An 11,425-nucleotide genomic window follows, 5' to 3' on the forward strand; every position below is an offset into this window, starting at 1 on the left:
GAGAGACTAAGCAGCACATAAGGTGCTTATGGCAGGTCGGTGATGTAAGAAGTGACTTGCTAACGTATAGATAGGGGATGAGCCAAAGAGTGGGCACCAATCAATCATACGTTTAACTATAAATAACAATAGCAGTAATTCGTTTTTCGTGTAGAATAAGTCAGTGAAGTTTGTCAATCACTGGTCGGAATTGCGGCAGTAGTATAATCCAGAAAAAATTCAAGTTTTGCTAACAAAAGATGGGACCACAATTACTCGGGAGTATATGACGAAGTACGTAAGAGTATAATAGGTTTTTTGGCTCGCCAAGTCAGTCAGTTCATCCTTAGACACGACCCAACGCAGACTACCTTGTAGGCTCTGATCTTGAAAATTTCTTTTTTCGAGTTAATTACGTTAATTAATATTAAGAAATGGATTTCTGTAAAATTCATAGTGTTCCGTTTTAAGAAACGCACCGTGGTGGCATCATTATTTTAATTTATTACTGGTACCTACCCACAATCATATCAGAAGTCGCACTTTATTAGGTACTGCACTATAGTGTTGCCGGCTGCCTGGGACATCATCAGAACTGCAACACGCAGCAAGTAGGAGAACGTGGAAATCCTTACTGAAGAATTAATTCAGGAATGGACCATCCTCTCCTTGCTTTCCTCACTGACGTGCATTTACAAAAAGCATCTATACTGCACCAACATCAGCGCTCACGGTGGAACATCTGATTCTAATTAGTAATATTGGAGGCAAGACATGAGAGAGATATTCGAACTATTATCTCTTTAGGCGGACAAAAAAGTGAACATCAAATGTTGCATCACAACCTGTAAAGAATTACCAGAAATGTTCTATGCTTCCGTATCTACGGTTCCTGGAGAAATATTGCTAACCCTGATGACGTGACGAGTTATACAGTCTCTTGATTTTACTTGTGGACGAGTTTTCCGTTTTCTGCCTATACTTCAATCTGACCACTAGGGCGTACCAACTGTAGTCCACTACGACCATACAGGCGGAATTCAAACGGCGCGGTAATTTTAAGTTTTCATTTGACAAAACAAATCAATATAAATTACATTTTTAAGTACCTGGGATTTGACAATGAGCTAAGCCTGAAATTTTAAATTTTGGTAACAGCCTGGTTGTTTTGCAAAAGAGAAACAACTTATGCCACCTAGAGATATTTTAAACGTGGAACTGTGAGGCTATCTGCTTCTGAACAGAAACTCAGTTGTCTAATTCTGTTACCTCATGTAGTCTCTATTAACAAATCCTAAATGAGTTGCACCTAGGTTACATATGCATATCACTGTCAAAAACTGGGGAACTGCGCCGTTAGTGATATGTCAGACTATGTGTTGAGACCTCAAACTACACTTATCCTTTCCGTACTTACGAATTGTGGACGTGTCAGAACCACTAAAGTAACATATATGTACACTCCTGGAAATGGAAAAAAGAACACATTGACACCGGTGTGTCAGACCCACCATACTTGCTCCGGACACTGCGAGAGGGCTGTACAAGCAATGATCACACGCACGGCACAGCGGACACACCAGGAACCGCGGTGTTGGCCGTCGAATGGCGCTAGCTGCGCAGCATTTGTGCACCGCCGCCGTCAGTGTCAGCCAGTTTGCCGTGACATACGGAGCTCCATCGCAGTCTTTAACACTGGTAGCATGCCGCGACAGCGTGGACGTGAACCGTATGTGCAGTTGACGGACTTTGAACGAGGGCGTATAGTGGGCATGCGGGGGGCCAGGTGGACGTACAGCCGAATTGCTCAATACGTGGGGCGTGAGATCTCCACAGTACATCGATGTTGTCGCCAGTGGTCGGCGGAAGGTGCACGTGCCCGTCGACCTGGGACCGGACCGCAGCGACGCACGGATGCACGCCAAGACCGTAGGATCCTACGCAGTGCCGTAGGGGACCGCACCGCCACTTCCCAGCAAATTAGGGACACTGTTGCTCCTGGGGTATCGGCGAGGACCATTCGCAACCGTCTCCATGAAGCTGGGCTACGGTCCCGCACACCGTTAGGCCGTCTTCCGCTCACGCCCCAACATCGTGCAGCCCGCCTCCAGTGGTGTCGCGACAGGCGTGAATGGAGGGACGAATGGAGACGTGTCGTCTTCAGCGATGAGAGTCGCCTCTGCCTTGGTGCCAATGATGGTCGTATGCGTGTTTGGCGCCGTGCAGGTGAGCGCCACAATCAGGTCTGCATACGACCGAGGCACACAGGGCCAACACCCGGCATCATGGTGTGGGGAGCGATCTCCTACACTGGCCGTACATCTCTGGTGATCGTCGATGGGACACTGAATAGTGCACGGTACATCCAAACCGTCATCGAACCCATCGTTCTACCATTCCTAGACCGGCAAGGGAACTTGCTGTACCAACAGGACAATGCACGTCCGCATGTATCCCGTGCCACCCGACGTGCTCTAGAAGGTGTAAGTCAACTACCCTGGCCAGCAAGATCTCCGGATCTGTCCCCCATTGAGCATGTTTGGGACTGGATGAAGCGTCGTCTCACGCGGTCTGCACGTCCAGCACGAACGCTGGTCCAACTGAGGCGCCAGGTGGAAATGGCATGGCAAGCCGTTCCACAGGACTACATCCAGCATCTCTACGATCGTCTCCATGGGAGAATAGCAGCCTGCATTGCTGCGAAAGGTGGATATACACTGTACTAGTGCCGACATTGTGAATGCTCTGTTGCCTGTGTCTATGTGCCTGTGGTTCTGTCAGTGTGATCATGTGATGTATCTGACCCCGGGAATGTGTCAATAAAGTTTCCCCTTCCTGGGACAATGAATTCATGGTGTTCTTATTTCAATTTCCAGGAGTGTATATAAACACTGTCCTTGCCACTTTAATGAAAACAAAGTGGATCAGTGGCAATTTCGAGAGATTAATGAGAAACAAATAGCGAGAAACTAATTTCAATTTGCTTGTGTAGCACCGATTTAAGGAACCTATTAAAACCCACCATTATTGAATTTAAAACCTGTTATGTCGTAATTTGGTGGTACGACAGTTAAAGCCCACTGTTAAACTTTGTTATTTCGTAGTCCTTAACAACTTTAATGAATTTCCTACGATTGCTGCTTTGTAGCTTGCTATGAAACTGCCTTGGTACTTAAGTGAATGAAGTGCACATTTAGCTACATTTATGAATGCTCTAACAGCAGACGAAACCTTTAAACAGTTTAAAACGGCTTTTCAGAGAATGCGCGTTTTAGAGAGAAAGTTTGTTTTAGAAATAAATCACAGCAAGTTCAATATCAACAAAATATTTTCTTATAGTACAATTAAGCAGACCCTGTTTCATTTATTGTTACATACAAAAACATGTACTTCGTTGTTCTTACGTAAATTGTTTCTCTTGATTTCCACGTCAGTCGTAATTATATTCACGTTACATGTATTCTTTCAGGTTTTCGCTTTTTATGGACACTTTATTAATTCGTTATATGTCTGTCACCAAGTACGATAAAATTTTGATGCTTACGTCTTAATATAGTAGAATTACGTGGCTTGCGTATATCTTAGTAGTTACTCGTCACAGCAAAAACTTCGAAGAATTTATGTCATATGTCGTTCTTCGACCTCATACTCACAGTGGGCCCGTCAGAAAGGAAACTTTTGGTTTTAATAAACTTGTCAATTTAAATTCAGAAGCAATCTTTGTTCCTTTATTACCATTTGACGACTTCAGCCTCTTGTAAATGAAATGGTGCTTGTATGTTATTAAACCAAAACCAGTTTTATGGATAGTTAACTATCATAACTTTAGGACGTTTTATTTAGGTGCACTCAAATACAGCTATAGATTATAAGCAGTTTTTCCTTTTCTGCACCATAAGACCATAAGATTTTCGTACACAGATGATCAATATGCATTCGTATATGCAGCGATTTTCGTTTTGCTTGCACAAGATTCTTTGAAGATCAGACACGTCTCTACAGCGCTCAGCTAACAGCGGCCGACAGGAGGGGCGTCGAATCTAACTAGAAACATCTCCCTCCGTCTTTTTATATGGCGCATTTGGCTACAGTGACACAATCTGTGAAGGAGTCGTCGTGCTGTACTTCCGTAATTGTGTAATAACAAAGCGCACAGTGCATGAAAATAACAACATATAACGATGTGGAGAATGTGTTTGTAGCACTCGGCTGCCTACGTATTTAGGCGTCAGCATGTCCGACATAGAATTGTGGCATTCAGAAATCCGTGGTCAGTGCGTTGTGACTTTCACACCCGATGATCGCTGATATATCAGTTGTACGATCTATCTCGTTTTCACGTTATGCAAGTATTGTCTCTTTGTCAAATGGTTCAAATGGCTCTGAGCACTATGGGACTTAACATCTATGGTCATCAGTCCCCTAGAACTTAGAACTACTTAAACCTAACTAACCTAAGGACATCACACAACACCCAGCCATCACGAGGCAGAGAAAATCCCTGACCCCGCCGGGAATCGAACCCGGGAACCCGGGCGTGGGAAGCGAGAACGCTACCGCACGACCACGAGATGCGGGCGTCTCTTTGTCAATTAATATCCCAGGTATACACAATCCAAGCGCGGAAAGTAATCTGCAGTTGTGCTACGTCACGGCAAATCCAACCTTTTCCCAGGTATTATAGAAGGAATGTCTTCAGGCTTGAACTGTCACAGTTTCTTATCTTAGCTTAATTCGAAGTGTCTAACAGTCACACCTTGCGGATGAATCGCTACTTGTGATCTAATTATTTCTAAGTCTGGTACGCTGTGCTTATGAGAGGGAGTATTATTTGCTTCTATTATATTAATAATTATATATCAGACGCACAAATTATACTTTTTGTACATTATAACAACACTGTCGACATTTCTACCCATTTCAGAAATGAAAAGAAAACTTATATAGTTACTAAACCAAAAGGAAAGTTTCTCTCCGTTATGTTTGTCAGATCACAAGAAATCCAAAATAGGCTGGCAGCCCTTGAATTATTCTTACTCCACACAACAGAAGACGTACGTCTTCCATTCGGTGATTGTCAACTAACACGAGAGCAGACGAATGCGATCAGGAAAGTATCGTAGCTCACGACAGCTCAAAAACAAAATAGCTGACGAAGTCGCTAGCTGTACCTTATCTTATCGAGTGACATTCCTTCTTTCGCTAAAGGCCTTATTAATTTTAGTTGTAGAGTAGACAGTTACTGTCCTCTCCAAGATTTCTAGTCTTCACTGGCGAATTCTGAGGTGTGCTCGTCATCTGATGATGAGCCGTGACGTTATGCATCGTAAATTCAAGCGGAATGTGGCAAAGGGTCGTATTGCACATCGTATCAAGGATCGCGAAACATCTGTTCAAAGATTTTTGCTCGAGGCTCGTTTGACGTCGTAATTTGCTAATATTTTTGAGGTGAGGTTTAAATTTTAAATTAAGAATTACGATAGATAACCAGAAAGACGACATGAATTGTTATTTTACATTAGTGATGGGACGCCGTACTGTACTTTGCAGATGGCATTCGTCTGCATTTGACGTCACCTGATGGTCGCCAAATGGAAAATGTACACCTTATGTTCGTTGGGAATAACATTGATCCAAGTCCTGCAAGCTTTATTTTGGATCTTTCGTGGTTTCAGAAAGCTGACAGAGAGCAACATTCCTTTTGGTTTAATAACTCGTACAGGTCGTTTGTTAACTCTCCTAGTGAGAGATCGGTATCTTTATCACAACAAAATCTCTACCTCCCTGGTTAAAAATAAATACTATTTTGCTATTATAGGAACTGCTCGTCTCTCATAATGTCATCAGATTGCCTTCTAAATCCAGATTATTACTGATGCTAACGATTGCTATATGTCTATCCAAGAATCCAGGCAGCCCTCATATATATTCCACCAACGACTTATTGAGCCAGACGCAGAACGAATCCGCCCGGTGAATTAACGTCCGATAGTATAGCACACTGGTCTGCTTCAATGTGCCGTTTTGCGGTTTTCTACGATCAGTTAGGCATGTTGTCAGAAGCCGAGTGTGCTGTGAACACGACCTCCTGCCCATCAGGTGCTCCGTGGGTATGCGGACTAGACTTATGTAGAATCTATCACCCCAGATCATATAAAATGATAGACTACCTCCATGAAGCTGATAAGCTAACTGAAAATGAACTGCAGCTCACATCGGACAACGTTGTTTTGTAAGTTTATGAACTTGTCACAGGTTTCAAACATTGCTTGTGGTTGGTGGACCTACGCATATAGCTTCAATAAATTACTTTAAAGGTAGCTCAATGATAGATTTTGATATGGTAAGATAATATTTATTCAAACAATGTCTAAAATTTACACATGGGAACACAAACTGCCAAGGTATAAAACAGGTTGAGAATTAATTTAAAAAATTAAAATAGAACAATGATAAGAAACTGAATGATTGTTAGGGATGCTGGAAAATTACGGTTAAAATGGTCCTCAGGCACATAAAAGACGTCAATTACGCTTTCAACCATGATTCCAAAACTTCAGAATTACACAAAAAAGATGTGAATTCGAACAGAGCATACAACATATCGCTGAATAATGTGTGGGATGCGATGAGTTAACTGGATAGCAAAACAAAACATGAGTGTTTACGAGAAAAACCCTCTTCGAAGCAAGAAATAGACTACAGAGAAACTTGCATATCATTGCGTGAACCGCGTAGATAAAGCTAGGAAGACTGAAATATTGCAGCCAGAGATACACGACCATTCCTTCAATAAATCGGCATTTCGAAATCAAGAGTGTGCACTGCAAATGCCATCCTACGGTGAGTTCCATTGAGGTGGTTGCCGACAAGTCGGTGTGTGGCGAACTGTGGCCGCTGTTAACTGTTGCTGGGCTGAGCGGATGTTATGTGATTCCGAATCGCGGATCTCATCGTTCTTCTGATAACTCATCGCAGATGCGCGTAAGTGCAATGTGAATTTCGGAGACTTGGCAGAGGGCCGAAGTCAAGAAAACAAGTCGACTATAGAGTCCCGAATAGCAATGCCAAGTAGAAGTTCGAATCAAAATATCCATACGAATCCAAATATGAGTACTCTCTGAATTTTCGTAGCCGTCCTTCAGACCTTAGAAAGGCACTCCGCAAAACATGTCGCAGCCAATCACAGAAAGAGCATGTGCTCTTCCAATCAGGGATCTAGAAGTCCGTTTCATAGCTTCTACCATAAAGGTAAAATACACTCCTGGAAATTGAAATAAGAACACCGTGAATTCATTGTCCCAGGAAGGGGAAACTTTATTGACACATTCCTGGGGTCAGATACATCACATGATGACACTGACAGAACCACAGGCACATAGACACAGGCAACAGAGCATGCACAATGTCGGCACTAGTACAGTGTATATCCACCTTTCGCAGCAATGCAGGCTGCTATTCTCCCATGGAGACGATCGTAGAGATGCTGGATGTAGTCCTGTGGAACGGCTTGCCATGCCATTTCCACCTGGCGCTTCAGTTGGACCAGCGTTCGTACTGGACGTGCAGACCGCGTGAGACGACGCTTCATCCAGTCCCAAACATGCTCAATGGAGGACAGATCCGGAGATCTTGCTGGCCAGGGTAGTTGACTTACACCTTCTAGAGCACGTTGGGTGGCACGGGATACATGCGGACGTGCATTGTCCTGTTGGAACAGCAAGTTCCCTTGCCGGTCTAGGAATGGTAGAACGATGGGTTGATGACGGTTTGGATGTACCGTGCACTATTCAGTGTCCCCTCGACGATCACCAGAGGTGTACGGCCAGTGTAGGAGATCGCTCCCCACACCATGATGCCGGGTGTTGGCCCTGTGTGCCTCGGTCGTATGCAGTCCTGATTGTGGCGCTCACCTGCACGGCGCCAAACACGCATACGACCATCATTGGCACCAAGGCAGAAGCGACTCTCATCGCTGAAGACGACACGTTTCCATTCGTCCCTCCATTCACGCCTGTCGCGACACCACTGGAGGCGGGCTGCACGATGTTGGGGCGTGAGCGGAAGACGGCCTAACGGTGTGCGGGACCGTAGCCCAGCTTCATGGAGACGGTTGCGAATGGTCCTCGCCGATACCCCAGGAGCAACAGTGTCCCTAATTTGCTGGGAGGTGGCGGTGCGGTCCCCTACGGCACTGCGTAGGATCCTACGGTCTTGGCGTGTATCCGTGCGTCGCTGCGGTCCGGTCCCAGGTCGACGGGCACGTGCACATTCCGCCGACCACTGGCAACAACATCGATGTACTGTGGAGACCTCACGCCCCACGTGTTGAGCAATTCGGCGGTACGTCCACCCGGCCTCCCGCATGCCCACTATACGCCCTCGCTCAAAGTCTGTCAACTGCACATACGGTTCACGTCCACGCTGTCGCGGCATGCTACCAGTGTTAAAGACTGCGATGGAGCTCCGTATGCCACGGCAAACTGGCTGACACTGACGGCGGCGGTGCACAAATGCTGCGCAGCTAGCGCCATTCGACGGCCAACACCGCGGTTCCTGGTGTGTCCGCTGTGCCGTGCGTGTGATCATTGCTTGTACAGCCCTCTTGCAGTGTCCGGAGCAAGTATGGTGGGTCTGACACAACGGTGTCAATGTGTTCTTTTTTCCATTTCCAGGAGTGTATATGCTGATAAGCCAAAATATTTAGACAACTGCCGATCGCGAAGTTGGACGCCGCCTTTTGGCGTTGCGGGCACGTGGCGCTGTAACAAAAGTATGTAAGTGGAGCAGACAGGGACGGGGGATCACCCTAACGAAGATATGGGCTGCAAATGGCGAAATCCAGTGAGATAAGCGACTTTGACAAACGATAGATTGTTATTATTATGCAGAGACTGTGAACGAGTATGTGGAAAACGACGAAGATGGCCGAATGTTCACGTGCTACTGTCGTGAGCATCTACTGAAAGTTGTAGAAAGGACAGTGAAACTACCACTTGGCTACAAATGGTTGGACGTCCACAATTCTACATAGAACGTGGGTTTCGGAGGTTTGTCTGCTCTGTAAAGTAGGATAGATGTTGATTTGTGGCATCTCTGCGGAAAGAGCACCATGCTGTTGCATGTACAAGTATTTTCGAGCGCACCGTTCATCGTATACTGTTGAATATGAAGCTCTTCAGCGAACCATCCCTACGTGTTCACATATTGACCTAACGACATTGTCAATTACTATTGAAGTGGGAATTGGTCCTTCGGGATTAGCCGGCCACGGTGGTCTCGCGGTTCTAGGCCCTCAGTCCGGAACCGCGCGACTGCTACGGTCGCAGGTTCGAATCCTGCCTCGGGCATGGATGTGTGTGATGTCCTTAGGTTAGTTATGTTTAAGTAGTTCTAAGTTCTAGGGGACTGATGACCACCCATAGTGCTCAGAGCCATTTGAACCATTTGAACCTTCGGGATTACACCGCCGATCAATGAAAACATGTCGGCTCTTCAGGTGAATCACATTTTTGCTATACTAGGTCGATGGTCATCTACACAAACGCCGTCATCTAGGTGAAAGGTAGCTCGAAACGTACAGAGTGCCACTGACGCAGGCTCATCGAACCAGTATTACGTTATGAGAGACATTCTCTCGTAGTTGCATGAGACCGATGGTAGTAATCAAAGACATACTGACAGCTGCGAACCATCTGCATACCTTCATGCTTGATGTCCTCCCCCACAGCGACGTCATCTTTCCGCAGTATTACTGCTGGTATCTCAGTGTTAGAACCACGCTACGGTAGTCTGAGGGGCATTATAATGAACTAGGTTTGATGTCCCGGCTTCCAGATTCGTCTGATGCAAATCCTATGGCCATCGGGCGCCATCACTGCGTACACGTATCAGCGGCCCGTTATATACGCGAATTACATGGCCTGTGCATATACATCTAATGCCACATACCTCTGCAAACCTACGAACAAACTGTCCGATCCCAGATAAGCAGAATCAGTGATGTATTTCGTTCGAAAGACTGACAAGGACGCTATTAAACATATGGTCATAATCATCTGTGTATCTGCCAATAAGATACATGTATATGGAAATGGGAGACGAGTGTCACCCCGTTCTTAGGTCCAGATACGTTTGTCGGAAATTTTATGCGGTCTGCGCACCGTTACCACGGAAAGAGCAAAGCTTGGAAATCTGCTGACACACGAGTGGCTGTATATTTTGGTTGAGCAAGCTTTTCTGGAAGCAAGTGGCTGAGGACTCCATCCTAAGTTTACTAACAAAACAGTGTTCTCACCTCTTCCACCAGTGGTTTCCAGTTTTGCCACAAGAAACACCAGTATTTGGTCCACTCATTGCCCATGGAAGCTGAGCCAGGAGGACATTCCCTTCAAAGGCTCCTCCTACTTTCCACACGACCCACGAGTGTGATCCCTGCACTTTAAAGACTGGCAGCTCTCTCAGAACGTGAATCAATTCCTCTTGTTTTCGCCCCAGTGAAAAGGAGTTGCCCTGGTCAAGACCAGATGCATTTAATGGAAAATCATAGCACAACACTGGAATATTAGAGGGTTGGCTACCTTCATTGGTACATGCCCCCACCTAGGCACTCTTGTATTCAACAAGCAATACGAATGGAAACAGGAAAAATAAAGCTGAATCGGAAAGTAAATTCAGTATGCAAACAGGACAAAATCTGAGGAGAAAGCCCTGAAACAGGTCACTGCTTCACAAGGTATCGTACTGGTCCCTATCTTCGACACAGGAAATACGGTAAGACACAGAACTAAGTCTATACTTCCTTCAATTAACTGGCCGTTGTGGGCCCAGAAGGACATCGGACCACAAAGTTAAAATTAAATAGCTTTGTCAATCCGGAAAAAGATGAACCGCGTGCCACGTGATAAATGTCAAGAAAGAGATAGAAACTATCAACTTTTACGACTAACAGTAATCTAATTTGCTAATTGTCAAGATATTTATATAACTATAGCTTACTAAATAAATAATACTTGATTGAAGGTTGAATAATTATCAAAAGTGGTTGTTGTTCTCTCCTCTGCGTCCCTAGTGGCACCATCGGTTTAGGGAAACGGTGTGATGGAGAGCAGCACATGTTGGACACAAAGCATACAGTTACCATAGTTACCCACACCGAGTCTAACGCATCCGCCAGAGAGATAGTGTACCGCATCGTGACTCCGGTTTGCCTGCAGCGACCGCGACTGACGCCTGCTACGTGCGATAATGCTAAACTGCTGCGATAAGTCTTTCGATAGCGAGGATTTACTTGTATACCCTCATGCCGTGAATCAAATGTTTTCGCATCTGCAACGACGTGATTCGCCTGCTGGGCAGGACCGTCCGATATGCAGATAAACTGCTTCGATAAGTCATCTGCCGGCATCCGGTATTCGTGATATCACAGAGTACTACACGTTACTGG

Source organism: Schistocerca gregaria, chromosome 3 (assembly GCF_023897955.1).
Source record: "Schistocerca gregaria isolate iqSchGreg1 chromosome 3, iqSchGreg1.2, whole genome shotgun sequence".
Lineage (NCBI taxonomy): Eukaryota > Metazoa > Arthropoda > Insecta > Orthoptera > Acrididae > Schistocerca > Schistocerca gregaria.